Source organism: Pseudopodoces humilis, chromosome 16, assembly GCF_049639895.1.
Source record: "Pseudopodoces humilis isolate 2021_Gansu_Grassland_sample_001 chromosome 16, ASM4963989v1, whole genome shotgun sequence".
Lineage (NCBI taxonomy): Eukaryota > Metazoa > Chordata > Aves > Passeriformes > Paridae > Pseudopodoces > Pseudopodoces humilis.
In genome coordinates this window covers 15,206,529-15,227,853 of record NC_142215.1, presented here as the reverse complement: position 1 = coordinate 15,227,853, position 21,325 = coordinate 15,206,529, and the positions used below count along the sequence as shown (strand labels likewise).

The window sequence follows — 21,325 nt, the reverse complement described above, 5'->3', positions numbered from 1 at the left end:
AGGGCACTTCAGCCCTCCTGGGAAGGAGTAAAAAAGTGAATGAAGACATGAGAGTATCTGTAACAAAGCAGAGCCAAGAGGTAAGAAGCAGAAAATGGTACACAAAATGAAGGATTTGGGAGATTATTGTTTGAGTATTGCACTGTTTAATTAATGTGTGGTTTGTCCTTTTTCCTCCTGTCCCCTGAGCAGATAGCAAATAGCTAATGAGGGATACAAGACAAGCTAAATGGGTTTCAAAGTCTGTAATTGAATCAGATGCTCAGACACATGGCTCTGACTCTGTGTAACACTGAATTAATTGTATGAAGTATTTGCATTCTTCTCCCCCATCTCCTATTGCCACTCACAGAACAAATTTAGGAATTTTTTTTATATTTTGTGTGAAATCCTGTGAGCACTGCTCAGCAAGCAGCAATAGGCTCTGGGCTATATATGAATATCTGTATCTAGGCTTAAGGACACTCAGCCAGTGAAAAGAAGTGGGCTGACTTAAGTGCCTGGGAGGTGGATTAAATCATGCAGTGAATATCCACTATTGACAGTTGTCTGCTGGTAGAATACAGCTTCAAACCAGAACTTGTTCTTCAGGGAATGGTGGCATTATGAGACAGATTGTACATACGCCAGTGTTTTCCCATTACTGGAGAAAAAAATAGAACCTAGAGGTGCTGCAAACTCCAGCTTTAAGGGGTACTACCTTTTATAGCATGTGCTGTTGGGTTGTGAGACCTGAAGCTGAGGGTTTGTTTAAGGAACAACTAAAAGCTTTGGCCAAAGTCCTGGCATTTTGATAAAACAGGAGTACTCAGCTGGCACTGCTGTGACAGGGCAGTGAGCTGGCAGTGCTGTTGCACAGGCCCAGGATGGCTGCTGGAGGCATATGAGGGGTGTGGCTGGAAAGGACAAAATTCTTAAAAATCCTCATCAGTACCTGGAGGAAGGCCAGTGTCTACTGAAATTGGCGAATAAAGTAGGCAGTCACAATTGCAGTGAAACCTGGAAGACTGTATTGCTAAGGCCTTAAGTACAGAAATTTTCTTTGGCCACCCTCACCCCTACCCCGAAGCCCATCAGAGGGCTTTGGAATGTTTTCCCTGTGTTTACTACTCCATACAGTTTAGTCTAATGCTGGCATTGGAGAACTGTAACAGGCATTCCTGGTTGTTTGAAGTAAGTGGTATCCATGGCTTGGGGAAGGTGTGCTTTGCAGTCTCTGCCAGGTTTCTTTGTTTCTCATGGATCAGCACTAATTGTGCTACAGTTCATCCTTGTGCAAATGTAGGTTCTCCAAGAGTACTAGTCTATACATCCCCACCACCTCTGACTCAGTGCAGTGAAACTGTACACCAAACCCGTTGTTTAATTGTTTATCTGCTCCTGGTTTCTAAAGCTGAGACACTGAATAGAGGCAATTCTTCTAGCTCTGGCTTCATGCCTCATAGCAAACATGTAATTCCTGCCATTTGCTTCAGTTTTACTCTTGGCTGAAATTTGAACATACAGCACAGGGTCATTTCACGTTTCTTTTTCTCCCACAGGCTGGAGGATTATCCTCACCATTGGATAATTTTTGTGCGCTGGGTGGTGGAAGTGTGCAAGCTGGTTGCATGCATGGTGCTCACATCTCATCTATGCACCATAGGCAGTGGAAATTGTTCCCTCCTAATAAAGGCTGAACTGCCAGTGTGAGGCTGCTGCTGTTTTTAGGAGTAGAGGGCTGCAGCATTCTGTGTGATTTCTTTCTTCTATTCCAGACACTACAATGCTATGGTGGGTTTAATGAATCTGGCCCCTGACATGAATCCCTGGGGGATTTCATGTCCATAGACTTCTGTTTGGCCAGAAGGTGCTTGGGATTTAAACTGTTGTACGATTTGGGGAGTGATCCTTCTCCACAATCTGAAATATAGAAGCACAAATGAAAGAAGAGCTGCTCAACCCATGCTATGTTTTCTTTTTTACTGGGAAGAGCAAGATCTGCTGGTGGATCTCAGGCTTACAATCTCACTCTATGGTTTGAGAGTAAGTAAATCTTAATCTCTGAAGTGTTTGCATAATACTCAGGTAGAAAGGAATTTCTGGGAGTCCCCCTTGTTACATTTGCTGTTAATTTCTAGTTGAGAGTTTCAACCAGAAATGTTCTGAGTCCATGTCACACACTATGTCCAGTGTTTCTACAAATCACCACACGTGATTTACTGATCCTTCATCTACATATGGCAGATGAGTTCCTTTCCAGATGCCTCACACTCGACTGTTCTCTTCCCAAGGAGGATGACTCTCGAGATTATTTAACACATTCAAAATGACAAGACAAACTGATCCCAAGCCTTGAAAAATAACCAGGGCAAAGAGATATTTTGTTGGTTTCTGGCCCTCTCCATTCCCCTCAAGCCAAACCATTTATCCTCCAGCATAGCATCATAATGGTAAAGGATGCTAATTAGTATGAGACTTGGTGGTTTCCTCTGATAAAATGTTTCAAAATTCCATGATCTTCATCAGAATTTTCCAAATAGATTCTAGCTGCTGTCCGTTTTGGGCCACATGTTTGTGTCTAACAGGCTCATGAATCCAAACAACAGAATAAGCAATTATTTGTGGTTGACTCTGAAATCATACCCATATTACTTGTACACCTAATATAAAGTTTTTGAGAGACAGCATATTTTGTTTTGCTAGTAACCAGACTTTCTGGAGGGGTGGAGAGTAATGAGGTGGAAGTGGTTACCAGACTTTTGAACTGCAGACTATATAGATATAAGAAAATTATTTAAATATCAGTTAGATCCTCAGGTGACTTTCAATCTTTTTATTTCAGTAGTCAGGGATCAGTGCTGTGGGAGGCAGACATGACCTGCAGTAACAGTTGTTTTTCTTGTGGTTACTCTTCAGGGTTAGGCAATGTTTATTTCCAAGCATAACTGCTCAACAGCCTTCATTTCAGAACTGTCAACACATGCTAATAGGTGTTTGAGGAACTGCTGCTACAGTACCTACTAGTTACACTGTTGGTTTTTTAAGGTTAGTTACTTTTGTTGTAGGTTAAAGAACCTCAAGAATGTATAAATTCAGCTGTGTAGTTAGTCTTTGTGTTCAAACATGCACTGTACTTACTACTGGAAACAGTTTGCTGCACTGCTGCATTAGGGTGAAAGATTTGTGAATGAATAACTTACATAGTTTCAAACCCAGTGAGGCTTCTTCCAGCCTTGCTTTTCCTTACAAACACAAGGCTGGGGGGTGAGTGGGTGGGGTAGTGTGTCCTTGCAGAACAAAAGCATATCTTGTTCTAATATTTCATGTTAAAGCTATCAGACTTGTTTGCATAAAGGCAGACTTGAAGCTAATCTCTCTCTTTCAAGGGCCACCAGACTCTGCACTCCACATAAACAGTGTAATGTTTGTGTCTGTCACTGTCTCCTCCTACACTGGTTTTTCATTCACTTCATGATGAAATCCAGTTTTTCTCTCTGCATGAAGTGCTGCCTCAGTAAACCAGCGCTGGCAAACCCACATTGACTTAAAGGAGGAAAATTATTTCATGTTTTGTGGTGTTTTTTTCAAAGCCTCTCATGCGCTTGTTGCAGCCTATATCGAAGATCTCTTCCTGTATCTTTGCCTCCTGGATCCCTCATCTATTTTTAAGTCTTATGTTCTTTCCTGCATCTATTTTAACTCTGTTACTGTACCATTTAACCCCTGTGGGATATGGAGCTTGTGGGAAAGAAATGGCATATTACAAAAAGATACATTGGTTAATCTGCATACTCCTCCAAGGGTTTCATGGCACGGGACAGGCAGAAACCCTGACTAGGTATTACGCATTTGTTTGTCAGCAGCTGTAGTGTGAAGTGATTAAGAAATACTTAGTGAGGGTTTCATACTTTGTCTGTCTGATCTCGCCTGGAATAATGCCTAAGCAAAATATGTAGTTTAATGCCTATGATTCAGGGTTTACCCACAACTCTGAAATGTTTTCCTAATAGGATGTGTCCTGGTTCGGACTTGTTATGGGAATTTCCCTCAGCAGTATCAGTCTATGCAATGACCCTGTGCTGTGCAAAAGTAAATAATACTCAAGCCTTGGATCTGCTTAAGTGTATTTTGTGCTGCAGATCCTCCAGGGATTCCTATGAACTTGTGTTACCTTCTGCTTGTGTTACCGAAATTGCTTGAACTTGTGTTACTTCTGTTTCTCCTTGATTGACTTTGTCCCAAGTCCCAAACAAGGCTGGAGAAGTATCTAATAAGACTTAATTCAGCCTTTGGAGGAACAAGGCTGGAAACATTGCACTTAAAAAAAAGTTGCGTTTAAAACAATTCAATTCTATTTTAAATTTAGCAACTAGATAGCTCTCTAGTGGCTTAACCTCTGCTATGCATAATCCTAATGACATATCCCATCTTTGGAAACATGAACACTGGAAATCAGTGTTCATGGCAAAAATGTCTTCCAAGTGTTTACGCTAGCTCCAGGTGACATTTTACTTTTCTTTAGGATTAAGTTTAGGTAAGTAAGTAAGAATTATGTTGATGTAGGATGTCCTGTATTGCAGACAGTCACTCCTTCCTAGTCCATGCCTATTTAGCCAGGCAGTGTGTTGATACAGACAGGTGTTTCTTTATAAGTTGTTCTTCCCAGCTGCTTCCATGGGGGTGTGTTCTAGTTCCAGGTGGTAGCTGCTGGAGGTTATGTTGTGCCTGTCCTCTCTGCAGGTTCTATCAGTATCACTTGCTGCTTTGGTGCAGTTCAGGAAAGTGCAGCCAACCCTCCTGCACCGGGTGAAAGCCATTGCAATTCTAGTTTTAGATGTTCAGTTTCTATTCTAAATTATATTAACATTGGAAGACTAACAGACTACTTTGGTCCAAAACTGCAGAAGTTAAATTTTCAAAAACTCTTGCATTCAGCAACATCTTACAGTGTCTCACAGGTTATGTTTTCAGAATAGTCAAAATTATTTCGTTCTTAAGGAACATTTTTAGTTGTAAATGTAAATTTGCTCATAGATATATCTTGTCTGTTATATTGCTTGAATTTAGGAAATGTGCCACTGAAATAATAAAGTCCCACTGAAGGTCATATGTGCCATGTTTGCTTTTCTGAGTAAAGCCAGTAAGATGCCAGATCTCCTGTGTGGCCTTCGGCAAGCCATTAATCTCAACTATTTCAAAACTTTCCAGTTCTTTTGGACTTTTTCTTTTGGATGCCAAGTTGGAGGCTGCTAAATCAAGTACAAAACTTCCACGGCTTCCAGCTGGACCTGAGGTGGTCTGCACAGCCAGTGCTTAGCTTATCCAAATCTGCACAGTCTAAAACTAAAGAACATTCTGCCAAATGTTGGGTTTTTCATCCCGACCTCCACAGCCTCACCTACGACAGCAGGGTCACACCACCACCTCTAACCCTGCTGCCACATGGTCCCAGGCCATTCTGAGAACTGAGCCCTGGTAGGCAGAGAGACTTTTTGAACTTGATGTTACTGCAGTACAAGCTGCTACTTATAGATACCAAAAAGCTGAAGAAGAATTAATATTATGCATATTCCTTAATATTATAAGGAATTAAGTTCTCTGCTAGATTTTAGTTCAATGTCGGCCATTTCCTATCAATTTAACAGACTCCAAATAGATCATGCAGCTCATTTATTCATAAATATGATACACACGTCTGTTTCTCTCACTAAATTGCCTCGGCTTCTTCAGTTACTTTTTCCTGTTGGCCTCCCATTCAAAGTTTTCTTCCGCTGTTCCTATTAACCTTGTTATTGTCTGTTTGTTGAAAATCATTCCTATTCTTGTAGAAATGCTGAATGCTTTCTGCCAGTCATAACACCTCCTCTCTGTCCTGTTATTTTATCTTTTGTTTTCCTTCTCTTTTAAAAATTTTCCCCTTTTTCTGTTACCTTTGCATGTTTATACATGTGACTAAAGTTTGGCAATCAAAATTTCATGTTATCCCCAAGTAGGAAAGTTAGTTTATCTGAGTTTATGTGAACTAAGTAGATTGTTTTGGTTTTTGACTTGATTGAGACTTCCTTTCTCAGCAGTCTGTCTGCTGTTGGGTTCACCATGAATATGTAATTTAACTGCATATAAATTTCCACTCTGGGAACTGTGGTGGGTTATTTTCAGCATGCTGGAGATTAAACTTTGGTGATGCCTCTGAAAAGTATGTATGTAATTTCAAAACCAAAAGAATCATATTAGTTGAATTAGATGTTCCTTGTGAAACATCTTTATGAAAACAAGCATAATCTGTGGCTGGAAAGAATAATAGCATAACCTTTATGGCATATGTTTACATGCTTTGCACAATACTGTGTTTTGATGAGGCATTGTTCATAACTTGGCAAAGACCTCTTAAAGATTGTTTGCCAGAACAAGATGGTTTTTTCAGGAAAAACAACAGTTTTGAAAACTTTCAAATTAAATGTGTATTAATCCAGACAGACACACTAATTCTCCTCTTGTTTGTAGAGTTTTAAATAAATTAGCTCCTGTACTCCCACCATCCCAGCCCCGTGAGGTTTCACTTCACGTTGGTGCAAAGGTGCAGATTCATTAAAAAACTGGTAACAGCATTCCAGCTTGTGTATGTGGCTGTATGGCATAGAAAACTGGAAAATCAAAGGTATTAGTTCCTGGTCTGGTTGACTAAATATACCATAACTTGCCAGAAAATCACATGCAGTAAATAAGCTTACCAAAATGTATTGTCTGCCATAAGGGTATTCTGGCAAATAGGGGCAGGGGGTAGAATATCACGTTTGCCTCTAATTCTGAAGTGTGCTTTGACACTTGGTGGATGAAGAGTTTGGCCTGTAGAAAAATCATGGTATTGGCAAATCTCGTGATTGTGCCATTATTCAGTGTAACTGGTCAGCTAAACACTTAAAAGGCTGTGAGATGGCAATAATTACAATAGCAGTTGCAAACTGTGTGTCTGTGTGTATCCTTTTTGTAACTGCATGATGTAAAACACAAGGGGCGTCTTGATTTAACTGTATATGTGATTGTTTTTTTCCTTCCTGCATACAAATTTCAATGTGAGAAATAATCCCAAATCCATAAAAAGTGAGATGTATGTATCTCTGTGTGGCTAAGGAGGTGGAGATACAGAAAAAGAGCCGTTGGTATTGGAATTGTGTCTGCTCCCTTCAGCTGGGTCAAAACAGGCAAGTTCAGATTTCCATCTGTGACAAGCATGGTGATAGCAAGAAAAATGAGTAAAAGGTGGCATAATTACTACAGAAAAATTAGGATGAGAGTTTTACTGCTGTTGTGATTAAGTTAATTTCTCAGAATGTTAGCAATAATCCTTCTAGGTGTAAAATAGCCAAGCAGTCCTGATGCAAGAGACAGATTTCCAGCTGGTGGGCACATGGAGTTCATTCTGTTCTTATTTTGACTTCTACACGATTGAATGAGTAGGAAGAAGGAGAGTAGTCAGAAGCTTGTGTGAAAGTGCTGTGTCCAGGCCACAAAGTGAGGACTTAGGGAAACACAAATGCTGCTGAGTACATTATAAATTTAGTCATCTTGCAAAGTTCAAGGTTGACTTAGTTCAGCCAGGCAGAGGGCCAAGCCAGTAATTTCTCTTTAAGCCCTAAAGATTGAATGTAGTGTACCGAGTTTTGTGGCTTGTTGAGAGTGAGGGAGAGGTGGAAATCAGCAATTAATGTAGTTTCCTGGTGAGGTGCACAGCCAAGGATAACTCTATGGTCCCTTTCATGGAACGTGGATTCCAGCTTTCAGTGACCGTGTGCTGAAATTATTGCTGAACTGCAGATTCAGGCATTAGAAGTGTGCTGGGTGCTTGCTGTTGTGCAGGTAGGGCCTGATAAGATCAAAGTCCTGTCTGGTAAGGCTTTTAACCTTGGTTAGAGCGCGTGTTTTACATTCAGAAGATACAGGGCAATGTCTTTCTGATCTTAGCAGAAGTTGAGAGGCTTTGAAGGTCATTGTTTGGGTTATCCCAACCGTTTAAATTACAGTGAGGATCACATAAGGAGGGGCAGGCTCTCTCTTCAGCCACTTTCTTCCTGACAAGATCGTCACCCTGTGAAATGCAAATTTCCACTCCTGATGTATGGACCTTACTACAAGTGGTATTCTGTCAGTCAGGACCAGCTCTAGGCAAGTTTAGGCAGAAGTACTGGTGTAGGAAAGGTTAAGCCTCAGAAATTTTTGTTTCTTGGTCTTCAGATACGTTCTCTTTTACATTTCCTGTTGCTAAAAATGAGGAGTATGCAGAATGTGAGTGATCGCGATATCCGGCATATCCTTGTTTACAAGGCTCAAACTCAAGGATTGCCTGGAATGTGATGTCAGAGCCAAAGAGCGAGAGGACCCAGAGGAGGAGGAGTCAGGGGTCCGGTGGACACCCAGGGCAGGGGGGACGCGGGGGAGGTGGGGCCGCGCTGGTACCGAGCGGGCGGCGGCTCGGGCGGGCCCGCCGGCGTTGCCCGTTTAAGCGGCAGCCGCGCTGTCCTCGCGTGCCCCGGAGGGCCCCGCCCGCGCCGCGCTATTTATAGAGCGAGAGAGAGAGGCGGGGGCAGCGGCGGCTCGACACGCGAGCGCCGGCCCGGCCCGCGGGGAACGCCGTGTGTGCCCCTTCCCCCGCGGTGGAACGCCGTGTGTGCCCCTTCCCCCGCGGTGGAACGCCGTGTGTGCCCCTTCCCCTGCGAAGGGACGGGCGGGGCCTCCCTCCCAGCTGCAGAGGCTTGCGCAGCTCCCGCTGAGCAGGGGAGGGAGAGCGAGCAGCTTTGCTCTGCAGGCTAGGTAGCGAAGGCTTCTGACCTCTCCCTTGTCCCCTGAGGAGAGAACACTCTCTTCCCTTCCCTCGTGTTTCTTTCTCAGCGGGTTTGGCACAGGAATCTCCACCTGTTCTAGCTGCAAGTGCTGGATTTTCCCCTTCTTTCTGGTCGATGGGAAACATGCAAGAAAAAGGCCGACGTGTCCTCACTGAGCAGTCCACCCACGCTCTGAGCTGTGGAGAAAGGAATGGAATGCTTTCCTTCTGCAGAGGATATCATTTGCTACACACAAACTGTACTTTGTAAAACCAGTGAAGAGCCTTTGTCTCACTGTAGAGGCTGTGTAACTGTGTAATGTATTTGTATATCCCCTGTAATCAAAGAGAAAAAGAGGCTGTGCTGAATGAGACGTAGGAATTGCCATACTGGATTAGAGCCATCTGCTTCAGTATCCTGTGTGAACCCAACCAGAAAAAAAAGCGCTGTTGAGGAAGGGAATGTGCATCTTTTTTTTTTTAAAAAAAAAAAAAACCTTCAAAAATACTGCAGCACGATGCTGCATATTACAAAAATTACTTCAATAGTTAGCATGCATCTTGGAACCTCAATTTCTATTTGCTTTTTGTTTCTATACAATGATAAATACTCCTGTTAGTCATTAAAAAATGGCATTATTTCAATCCAAGTCCATTTGAGTGTGGCAACGGTTTCTCTTCCCCCAAGTTACTTTTGTATTGCCACTGTTTTTAACAAAGGATAAATTTAGTCAGAAAGACTCCATTTCTGTCAGTAGTGGTGGAGATGAGGGAGCAGGTGTCCACATTTGATGCTTTGAATTTTGCACCTTCCCTACAAGTCTTCATCTGAAAAGCAGCAGGTTGTTACCACTTTGTGGAGCAGCTTCCCTCCAGCTTTACCCTGGAGCACAACTGGATGCACTCAGCCACCCAGCCCTTTGGCAGGAATGGTATCTCTGTGATCAGCAACTGCCCAAGTGTGACAGGCATTGAAAATAAGGCCAATTGCTTTAATGCCTCTGCCAGCAAAGCCATGTGAGAGCAATGAGCGTGAGTCACGGAGTTGGAGTGGGTTAGGAAAATCTGAGACACTCATTTTATAGTTTTCCCTGGGTATTAGGGGATTTGCTCGCTTTTCAGGACAAATACTGTGTTCCTTCCCATACCCTTTGCTATCACCTCCTTTACTATAAAACAAATCAACCAGTGGCAGGGAGCATTTACCTTGGAGGTATCTAGGGTGAAGAGAGAAAAAGTAATCTCTTAAGTGCAGGAACACCCTCAGCACTTTAAACCACATCATTAGAACAGGAGTCTCAAGTGTGCATTTGTAATGCTTTTGCCCTTTGCTCTTTAGAGGGTTGATTTGCTCCACAAATACTTTATGAACCTCTTGAGACTGTGGCACCATGTTATTCTTCAAAAGTGTCTGCTAGTAAATTCCCCCTGGATTAGAGCATGGGCTTCTGTCATAACATGTTAAATAACCGTAGGCAAATGCTGTCTCCCTAAATACAGGTCTGTGTGCATGGTAGAATCACACACAAAAACAGCCAAGACACAATAAAAAGATCAATGTTGTATGACAATAGCGAGAGAGTTGAGTGCCCTGTGTGTTCTGAAATGGACAAACAAAATTCATAAGTCCTTCAAGGCTAGCCTTGTCTGTATGCTGTGTGTGCTGTGGTGTCACCTTTTCTTTGAATTTGACAAATTGAGCACAGCTGAACCAAATAAACTGAGGGCTATGTATCCACAGATCTTTATATTTTGCTGGGTAGTAGCAGTCACTGCACTGAGACTGGTCATCTCAGTATGTTGCCAGAGGGGATTTTCCCAATGAAATTTGTAGCATGGGGAATTTTGGTCTGGAGCTTATAGTCTGCCTGTGGTAAAGCTGAAATACACAATTATATTTATGAATGTAAAAAGAGCTTAAATGCTTAGTGCAGCTTCATGTGTCAATAAGAATAACTGCGCTGCAGGCCTGATTGATTTGCTGGACCTCGGCTTTTTGCATACCCACATTCTGCCTTTGGCTTCAGCAAAGTAACAGTAACTTTCTTTCATGTAGCCGTGCTGAAAATCATACTATTGGGGGCTTCAAAATATGAGGAATCTTCTGTTTTCCCTTGGCTTTGGCTTACTGTGTTCAGGATGTTCCTTTTTTGGGCTTCTCCCTGGTGCCAGTTGGTACCACACTGCAGGGGAGATGGGCAGCACTTTTTGCTCAGTTGGAACATTTTGGCAGGTAGACAGGAGGTTTGGCCTTTGATAGGATTGGGCTGCTGAGGCTTAGTGGTGCCAAAGCTTCTCACAGAGCTGTTAGTGCAGGCAACTGTGTGTGGATCATCAGTCAGGTACAGGCTTGATGTTATCCTGCCATCACACCAAAGAGAATTACCAGTGAACTAACAGAGGAAACACAGTAAACCAAATAATAATTCTTCAAAGGACAGCAATATTCTGGCACTTTCGGAACTCCCTTTCAACAGCTTGCACTCTCACTTTTTGTGCTTGAACTCATTTTGTAATCTTTGCTTTTGGACTATTTGGCTGATTATTATTTTGTGTACTATGAAAAATACTTCAGCTGTCACTTAGTTCTGCTCCTTGTATAATAGATGATCTAAAGACATCATTGCTCAAATGTTTTTGTGTCATAATGGTAAATCCTCAGTCAAGTAGTCCCACCAAATTCAATCTAATTGAACCACAGTTTCATTTGTGTTGATCAAACTTTGATGCATGTTTCACTGCAAATAATTGCCCTTTATAATGTGTTTTATTTGAAATTTACAATCTGAAGCTTTAGGACTGCAGAAGTTTTTCAGAGTCACAGCTGAAAATATGTAATGAAAAAAACAAAAGAAAGAAGATTATAGTTAGAAAAAGCAGTCAGAGGTCAGAAGTTCACAGCTGATGGTAAAATGGGCCATATGTCCTTTTAATCCCAATTCAGGAGATAAGTAAAATCTGTGTCAGACTCCTTTTCAAACATGTTTAGAACCACAGAAGGAAGAGATACATTTTATCAGTGTCTGTTAGTATTTGACTTTTTTTATATAGGCAAGAATGGGAAGGAATTTTTTTTTTAAAGCTGGTTATACCAGTTAGGAAAGGTTGGCTTCATACTGTGGATTTTTTTTTTCTTTAGTATATGAGACTGCAGTTAGATTTGGACAGTTTTGAGAACAAATGGATTTTTAAATACCCTATTTGTTCAAGAAAAATGAAAGTAATTTTGTTGAAATCGTTAAGGAAAAAACCCAAAACAACTAATGGAAGTGAATATGTGGACTAGAAAATATCTGCCCACATGCACTTCAAATTATCTGTCAAATATACTCATTTTCCTTCTCTTCAAGATACAATAATGTTTAGTTCACTCTGGCCAGTTGCATGTTCAAAATTCTATAGATAACACACAATCTTTAAAAAATATATTGCAGTAAAGAATGGTATATGTAGTTGTCTCTTTTAACAAGCAAAGGATGATGGAAACATAATATGATTTTGCTCAGGTCTAAAGTAACTTAGTAGCAGTGCTGCTTTGTTAGTGGGCATGCTGTGGACAGCTGACTGTATGTTCTTTTTAATATTTAAAGCTTATCTTCTTCCTGGCTTTTTTTTTTAAAGTCTGGATGGAAACACAGCCAAAGGGAACCTGGGTGAATTTTGTGAACACAGTGGGCTCATCATTCCACTGTGTCTTCCAATGAAGCAAGTTGATTTTCTCCCTGATGGGTTGAAGAAACACAGGCTCTCCTGGTAAATGAGGTCAGAACTGTTAAATATGAACTTTCCAAATACATGAGTAGGCCTGTGACTCAGGCACTGTTCTGCTAACTAGGCAGTATGAGGTCTGGGGAATCCTATATTTTCCTAGGCTGACTGGAGTTTGGCCTCCAGAAAAGAATTCACTCTGATTTCTGTATTGAGAAAGTAAAAGTAAACATGCTCAGAACGCTGATTTTTTTCTTTCTGATCTGTCCTAACAGTAATTTAACCATAGTTGTGCAGAGGATAGGTTATTTTTAGCCTAGATTCCTAAATCCATGAGAGACCCAATAGGACCTTGCTGTTTGCCTGCGTAACGTGAATTTCCGTGGCTAGGCTGGAAGAGACCAAACAATTCTGTGCCAGGGAGATTGTATCGTGAGCAGCAGTGAGGTCCACAGAAAACTGCCTGTCAGTGTCTGTGCTCATGGAGTTCGCTGTCTGATGTTATTTGTGACAGTCATGTGGGGCACAGTGCTGTCTTGAACATAGTTCTGTCCAACCCAAGAAGCTTTTTGGCCATTGGAAAATAGAGATTTTCTTATGGAATTTGGACTGTACTTCTACTCCTAGAAAAGAAATGTTTATTATGTATGAGTTTAAATTTTAACTCAACTGTTGGCCTAATTGACATCAGTGAGTTCAACAGAAACTGCAGGTAGTGACTAAGGACTCATTCCGACCGGTGATAAGGTACATGGGTAGGACTCTATGTCACCAGCCCTTGCTAACTGGACCTTGCTTGAGGTCTCTGGAAAGATCCCAGGCAAGGGGAATCTCTTTTGGCACTGTGGGGCTTCCAGAAATATAGTATTTGACAGTGTCATGAGGAGGAGTTGCTGTTTGTTATGGACAGCCTGGCTCTGTACTGTGAGCTGTTCTGTTCCTCTCACATATAGAAGTTATACTCTGTGATCTGAGTTTTAGCACTAATTGAGAGCATGGCACATGCAACTTCAAAGAGAGTAATCAGGATGAGATTCACTGCTCAGTACTGTCCTGATGGGCCATTTGCAGTTGGGTTCTTTTTCCCCCTTGGACTGAAGATTGATGAGAGAGAGGCAGTTCTCTCTTGTTTGGACTTGGTTGTTTATTCTTCTTTGATCTACATTACATGCATTCAAGGTACAAAGAGTTACGTGCACTAAGATAGAAAGGTGCAAAATAGCTAACAAAGAACTTTTTCAGGGTCTTTTATATGTCCATTCATCCAATTAACAAATGCCAAGTAAATTATTTTTCTTAGTGACCCAATGACCCAACCTTTGTGCTGCACTGCAGCATTCTCTATCCAGTCACTTTTTACTACCCAAAAACCTCTAGAAGAAGATGAAGAAGGAAGAGACAACACCCCAAATCCTCCATCTTGTGTTTTGTTCTCTAAAGTAGTTCAAACTAACTTTTTCACCCAGTGACTGAAGAAAACTTTAATTTACACACTCACACTCTTAGTTTTTCTATTTAGCTTTAACAGTTGTTTTCATGGTGTTAAGTGAAATTCAGTGCTTTCTTAGATGTCAGAGCCAGGTATCAGAGATAAGGGCACACACTCTGTGCCTCTTTGACTCCAACACAGTACATCACAAGGCCTCAATATTCAAGTATACCATAACTCTCAACAGAGGTGACACAATCCTCTTCTGGCCCTAGCATAGGGTGAATTTCATGCAGGAATGCATTTCTTCAAAGCTATTTAAATCCTTAGAAGTTTAGGCAGTATTTAGTGGGATTTTCAGAATTGCATATCTCAAACATCTACGGCAAAGTAAATGGTATTAAGGTATCCAGTGATTTTTTTAAAGTATTGGCTGCCTCGTGAGATGTCTGCATATTGAGAAAAAGTACTAGAACAGATCTGGCTCCAAGTGTCCATTTATAATTGTCTTAGAAATTTGCCTCTGACTTGAATGGGAAAGGATTGTAAAATGACTTAAGTAATTGGCATCTGATTTCATTACTGCACAGTGTGGTTTTATGATTTATTGAACAGTCGCCTAGATAGTTTAGTAGCCTGTATAGTTTGTTTATTTGATATTAGAAAAACATTTATATAATTCTGTTATGAACTCTCCTCTTCTGAAGGGATGTGTTTGTCCCCTCTACAGGCCTGCCTTCTCTGTAATGTTGAGACATTTTCTAGGAAATTGCCATGGCAAGAAAAATTGCATCTCTCCTCTCCTCCTCCTCTCTCTGCAAAGAATATCCTATTATTTGTGAAAGGTAAGTGCTTTGTTTAGCAGCTGCAGTCAATGGTGTGATAGATGGTAAATATTAACAGTGGTGGTTTAGTGCATAAGCCAACTATTTGAAAGTGAAATTAGAGCTGTTAGGCCTCACACTGTCCCCTTGCTGACCACTGAAGATCTGCTAAGCCATTGTTGGTAGCATGTTTGAGAAGCTTTTGATGGAGGCAGCAGACTAAACCTCAGGGTGACTCTATACATCAGCTTCTCCTCGTCCAAGCATGAACTTTCAGATGTGTCTCACTCCTGGTGAAACAGTTTGTATTTCAGCCAAGGTACCAGGGTGAGGAGGGCAGCTTTGAGTGTCACTGTGTTTATGTAATCTGGATTACTGAGAAACCAAGTAAGAATGCAGCTGTGAGCCTTTAAAGCAGCATGCCATGAAAAAATAAAACACGAAGTATGTATGTGCAGGGGGGAATGTACCCAGTGTTTTGTGCATTCCAGCAGAGGCCTCAGTAAAGATTGGAATTTTAATTCTCATCTGACAACATTCCATGAAGACAACTTACATTCCCTTCCTGTTTCCCCCTCCCAGGAGATTAATGTACAAAAAAAAAAAAAAAATTGGCTGATTATTTATTCTGCCTTGGCTGTCGAATAACTGTGGGAATGCCAACACTCAGAGTAGCTAGAGTACTTTTGGTTAGTTCCTCATTTGGTTTTTCTGGGATTCGTTATTGTTAGCTGGTTCTCTCTCTCTATATTATTATTCAAAATCAAGATTAGAAATGTCTCCAGCTACACTTGGATCTCTGCAGGGACTCTTCAAGTTTCTTTTAACTACACACATGGTCCAACCCCCACATGCCTGTTGGTGTATAAGGCAGGAAAGCAGTGAGGCAATGACTCATGTAAATTTCTCAACAGCACAATTGAAGTACCAACCCCCACCTATCCCAGTAGGAACAAATATCTTGAGCTGCACAACACCTGCTGTACAGTATTCTTATGTTCCAATTTTTTTTTTTTTTTGTTCTGAGTGTAAATATGGAAAGTAGGCCCGTGTTCAAGGAATTTGAAAGAAGGAAAAGTTGGTTTTGGAACTGACATCAGTGTGAGATCAGGAGAACCAGACTTTGCACACAGTCGTCTGTTCATTTCTGGATTACAAACTATACACAAAAAGGTGCAGAAGTCTGTTTCCTCTATATATATATATAAAGTGGGGCTGCCAGCATTCATAATTATCCCATTTCAGCCACAACTCATGACTAAATAGTCAGTTAGTTAGTTGTATAGCTGAATTCATAAAATAATGAGTCTAGCCACTTTAAATAAGGATGCTTTTTTTCTTCTTCTAATTCTAGTAGTAGTCACAGTAAAACTTCTTCATAGCAGAAACTTTTGTTTAGCACTGTTAAAAAAAAGTGTCATCTTAGAAAAAAAACACATTGTCAGTGGGATTACCTTCTCTTTTCTCTTTGCCTTTTAATTGATAGTCATGTTTTGTAGAATGTCAGTTTTGGCCCATACTGTGACGTAGCTATGAGAAGCAGAGCACAAGACCCACAGTCCAGCAAGGAGGGCGATGACTTAAGTTATACTTTTCTGCTTCTATGATTCTAGGCATCTTCAGCAGCTAGGGAGATTTACAGTACATAGAGAATATCTCATGTGTGACATGTGTCCTGTAGTACTGTCCCTGGCAGACCTCTGGCCTCTGAACTGTCACTGAGTTGCTCAAAAGCCACCAATGTATTGTGCATTACTTGACTTGATTCTTCCTTTTCCTTGGGTAAATGGGTGAGAATCTTTCCTCTCAACTTCATTAGCTCCTAACATAGATTAACACCTCTGGAGTTGTTCAAAGAGAGAAACTGGAGATTTGAAAGCTAATTAACATGTAGGTGGCAGAGCTGTTTTTTCCTCTCTGGTTTACACTACTACTTTTGAGCTCAATCATGAGCAGCTAGAGGAGATGAGGACAAGCATCACACCATACATCCTATATGTAGGCACAGGCTTTACCTGTGTCACTGGGTTCTGCTCAGGATGGTAGGGAAAGCTGTCCTGCAGCAGTGCTACACATGATGGGTGGGAGGGATCTTACAGGGAGGAAAAGGAGCGAACAATCTATTGCCTGTGTCTCTGTTTCCTGTGTCAGCAGTTGGAGATGGCCAAGCTATGTCACCATAGGAGAGGCCCACCCTATTCAAGTTCAGTGTTAAGAAATTGACTCAGTGCTTATGAAAAAGGCATCACTTATTGCCCAAGCTCCCCAAAACCCCTCAGAACATCTCAGAATCCTCACCCCACCCCATTTCCAACAAAGGCATCACAGAAAGTGACTGTGAGATCAGCTTTCCTTATATATGTTCTCCCACTGTACCATGCTGGCAGCATAAAAGGATAGACAAATGGAAACTGTCCCTTAGGAAGACCCTTTATAGAAGGAAGGCATTTATTTGCCTTTGTCTGATTGTTCCATGCACCCTTTTAGAAAAGTTAGCTCTGTGCTAGCGGATCTGCCAGACTATGCTGTGACATGGGCCCCACTGGAGGTGTTATCAACACAGTGTGCTCTGGCTCCTTTCTGCTTGGAACACCCTGAACCTTCACAGGGTCTGTTCACAGCAGATGAGGAAGACAGGGACTTAAAAATTCTTCTCCTCTAATCAAGCTTAAGAACCAGAGCACTGAGCAGGAGAGCTGGTATGTGGGCTGGCTGCCTAGAAGGTAGCCCTGGGTTTCAGAAGTAGGATCATGTGGTTGTATCAGTAGGGTTTGCTCACAGAGATGGCTCTGGCTTAGGAATCACCCGATGCAGTGAAGCACCTACTTCCCTTCTGGTAAGGAGGAGGAATAGCTGGGGGGAGGTTGATGGGCCAGAGCATGAGCTAGAACATTCTGAAAGCTTTTTCTGGGAATTGGCAAATACTCTGGGACGTTGAGGGCCTAAGTATATTAATCTATGTAATTACCTTTTGCCCAGTATCCTAAGCAGTGGATGGGCATTCTCTGAGTCTAACCAAATGCAAAAATGAATGCTCATCTCCTTCTCTTTTGAGTTTTTAAAATTTTTTTTGATGGGTTGTTTTTTTCAGTTGAACTAATTAAAATCAAAGCCTTAGTTAAAACCTTGTATTTTTCAGGTTAGTTGTAGTTCAGCATTAATGCCTGGGTTTGATACTGCTTACAATAGCAGAGAAGCAATTGTCTTTTATGGTAGCTATAAATCTTATTTTCTAGAAGTTAATGTAATAATAATAGTTTTAATGCTCTCTTATTACCAGCTGTAAGTCTAATTTTCTAACAAGACTCTGCTAATTGTATTACTCTGGCTTCAGCAGTTTTCTTTGTGTCAGAGTCCCTTAGAGGGGCAGTAGATTCTTAGCCAGAGCTCTTGTTTTGGTCCTGTAAAATGTAGTTTTGCTGTAATAGTAGCTTGTTCTTAATAATTTTTATCTGCTTTATTAATTTTTTATTGTCTAGATTTTGTTGTATCAATTACTTTTGCATTGCTGACAGCCTAACTGTATGTAGTATAAATAGATCAGTATCCACAAACTGTCTCAACTGAACGTAATTACATTAATCTCAGTGAGTACAGCATTCTCCTCACCAGCTGGTAGAATTTTGCTTGTATTAAAAGTAAAATTCTCAAAACATTACATTACCTGAAAATTAATTTGGAAAACTATCCCCAAGAGTCTCTTTCATAGTCTGCTGCTGTGAAAAATAAATGGACATGTCAGATTCTGCCTTCAGCCATAGGAGGTTTTGAGGCAAGTAGTGTGTAGTCTGTTTGTCACATCTTGCTTGTGACCTTCCAGCATTCACAGTTGCTCTTGGGCAGTCACTGGTGCATGGCCCAACAGGTCTAAAAGGGAAGTAAAATTACAGTATGAAGGGCAGGGCTATAGTCAGTTCAGTACAGGGAGATGAAAATACATCTTTTGGGCTCATGTTACCTGACTGAACCTATTACACAGTCTCAACTTTAGCTAGGTAGAGGGACATAATATTTTTGACTGATGTTAATTCCCATTTTCAGAAACTCACCTTAAAGGCCAGTGTTCAGGAATATTTTTTTTCCATTTGTGATCTTTATTAAAGACTCTGAGGAAAAGCAGATTGGAAATTACGATTGCATTTGGCACATACTGTACTGGTAATCCAGCATCCTAAGAAAAGGATCACTGTAGCTGAGGATGCAACCAAGGAACTAAAACTTTCAGAGAACATGGTACTTCCTCTTTGCTGTTGGAAGCTTTGTTTCATTCTGCAATAAAACGTTCAGCATCCTCTGGAAATTTGGGTTATTGATCCTCTTCTCTCTCTATAATCCTAATGTCCTTCTTGAGTCTCGTTCTGGGCTGTGAACCAGATGTGTTCTGACCTGTTTCTTTGTCTTTGGGAGTTGCTGCCAGACTGGCCTCAATGAAATATGTCACTTCACCTTCCTTTTGGATGAAGATAGAGCCATGGTTTTGCAGTTTAGTAACATCTGGGACTGGTAAATACTTAAGTAGGGAATTCATATCCCTGGCAAACTGTGACGGTGGAAAGAAAACTAGAGTGGTGTGCAGAGCCAGATCGCTGGCCGTCTGCAGAGCTGCCAAGGATGCTCGCAGGCGGCTTGCCTGCGCCATCTGCCGGAGCCTCCTGCTGGGAATGCGGTGGGAAAGCTTGGCTGCACACACTGCACGGTGCGGGAGAAACAGGAAACGTGCTTCAACCAGAAGGACTCGGTGTGTGTCATCAGACTGCGAGAAACCAGGTGGGAACAACCATCTCCAGGAAGCACAGAGTGTAAAGAATAATTAAAGGTTTGCTTGTGGCTGCATTAATTACGACCTTTCTGGTTGTTTTTAGGACACACGAAACTACTGAAGCCAGTTATATTTAGAACAGTGTACAAATCTGTATAATGCTGTCTTTTATGGCATGTGCTGCCGTGCAGAAAATAGGACTTGGAAAGTAGTTTAGTGAAAGCTAAATAAGATAATTACTAAGTGGATTAACTTAAAATGGTTTTAAGTTAAAAAAGTTTGGGAACTAAAGCATTGTTTCAGAAGTAGCAGGCCACAGAGTAATTTCAGATATACAAGGGTGTTATTCATTTTAGATAAGAACTCAGTGGCTACTGATAGACTTTGAGAATTTCTATGCCTCTCTTGTCACCTCATTGAAAACTCACCTGCCCATTACATTGATTCTTTTTTTTTTTTTCAAATAAAAGCAAAATGAAAGGTTTATTTGCAAGACAGCTTCTTATCTGGCACTCTGTCCTGCAAAGACTGCTTTGTGTTACCTAAGCTAAATGTCACAAAACAGTTTGTTTTAACAACATACTCCACCATGGAAGAGGTCAGCCTACACCAAAAATGCCTCATTTAGGTTTTTGTCAAAATTTACATAAAATACAGAATTTCCCCCACAGAAACACAGATTGTGTTGTAGAGTGTCATTTAAATTCATGCCTATGTTCACATATGCCTTGGACAATGCTTTACTGACTAGTGGCATTTCCAGGTAGTTCGTGAGTTTCATACTGGTTACAGCTGGGTTGCAAGGTACTGGTGTCATTTAAAGTATCTGGAGCATCAAGCAGTGTCTCCAGTCAGTACCACTGTTCTTGTTCCTGCTCTGGGTGGAGTTACAGGTGTTAACTCCTCCTGGGATTTGTTTCCTTGTTTGGTAACCAGCCTTGGCTATTAAGTTACATGGTTAGAAAAGATTAGATGGCCTACACCCAAAATTGAACACTGAATACAAACACTGCTTTTTCTGACATGACTTGACCTTCTCATAATTGCTACCAGCTGGGGAGTGGTATCAGCCTGCTCCCATCTGCTGGCATTGATTCTTCGAGGGGCAGTTTGGCTTGTGAGTGGGAGGGGTACATGATCTTACTGCCTATCAGCTGGTAGTGGAAAAGTGAAACATAAATACCTGCTTGGTTCTCAGGCTTAAATAGCTACAGACTTATAATTTGGATCTTTTTACTCAAAGCTAAGCTTTCAGAAACCCTTTACCATATCACTTTCTTGATTATCTGTGACACAGCACTGTCACCTTTGGCAACCGGTAAGTCTCTAATAGGAATAAAGCCTGTAGTAGTCCATAGCAGCAAGCAGGCTTACTCAAGGGAATTAGGAATTAGCCTTTAGTAATACCCTGAGTGGACGTTTGCACATCCTCCAGAGCTAAAAGAACCTCTGCATGCTGAGGGCTATGGGGATTGCTTTGATTTTAGATGGAACATTATCTTGCTATGTCTAACTAACACACACCCCAAGGATGTGGTGCTGTCTTCAAGTCTGACAAGGTAGGTGCTTCTCATTTCTCTATGTTAAGGAAACAAGATAAATGAGAGTAGATTGGGTGCAGGTGAGAAAATAAATGTGGTTGTCATTTCTACCACTGTTCTAGTGGCCATTTGCTTGGGTCAGAGATGTTTTGCAAAGCAGAAAGCTAAATAAGGCTCATTCTGCCTTCAGAGAGATGAGAGCTGCTTGTGTTTTCCCCCCAAGAGGTGGTTTTCTCTTTTGGTGTGTCTTCTGATATTTAAAGG

General features: G+C 41.3%; 1 protein-coding gene across 7 annotated transcripts in view; it reads left to right on the top strand.

Annotated features, from left to right (window-relative positions):
• The window catches only part of TRPM1 (transient receptor potential cation channel subfamily M member 1), a 115,781-nt gene that overhangs the window by 11,701 nt on the left and 82,755 nt on the right, over positions 1-21,325 (top strand). For 3 of the 7 annotated variants that reach the window (XM_088063020.1, XM_088063013.1, XM_088063019.1), the window contains exons 1-2: positions 30-80; positions 14,668-14,782. The gene's annotated coding sequence lies outside the window, so the exon portion shown is untranslated. Of the gene's footprint in view, positions 1-29; positions 81-12,459; positions 12,563-14,667; positions 14,783-20,741; positions 20,839-20,987; positions 21,080-21,325 lie in introns of those variants that run through there. The other 4 variants (XM_088063015.1, XM_088063014.1, XM_088063016.1 and 1 more) reach the window with 4 other exon arrangements.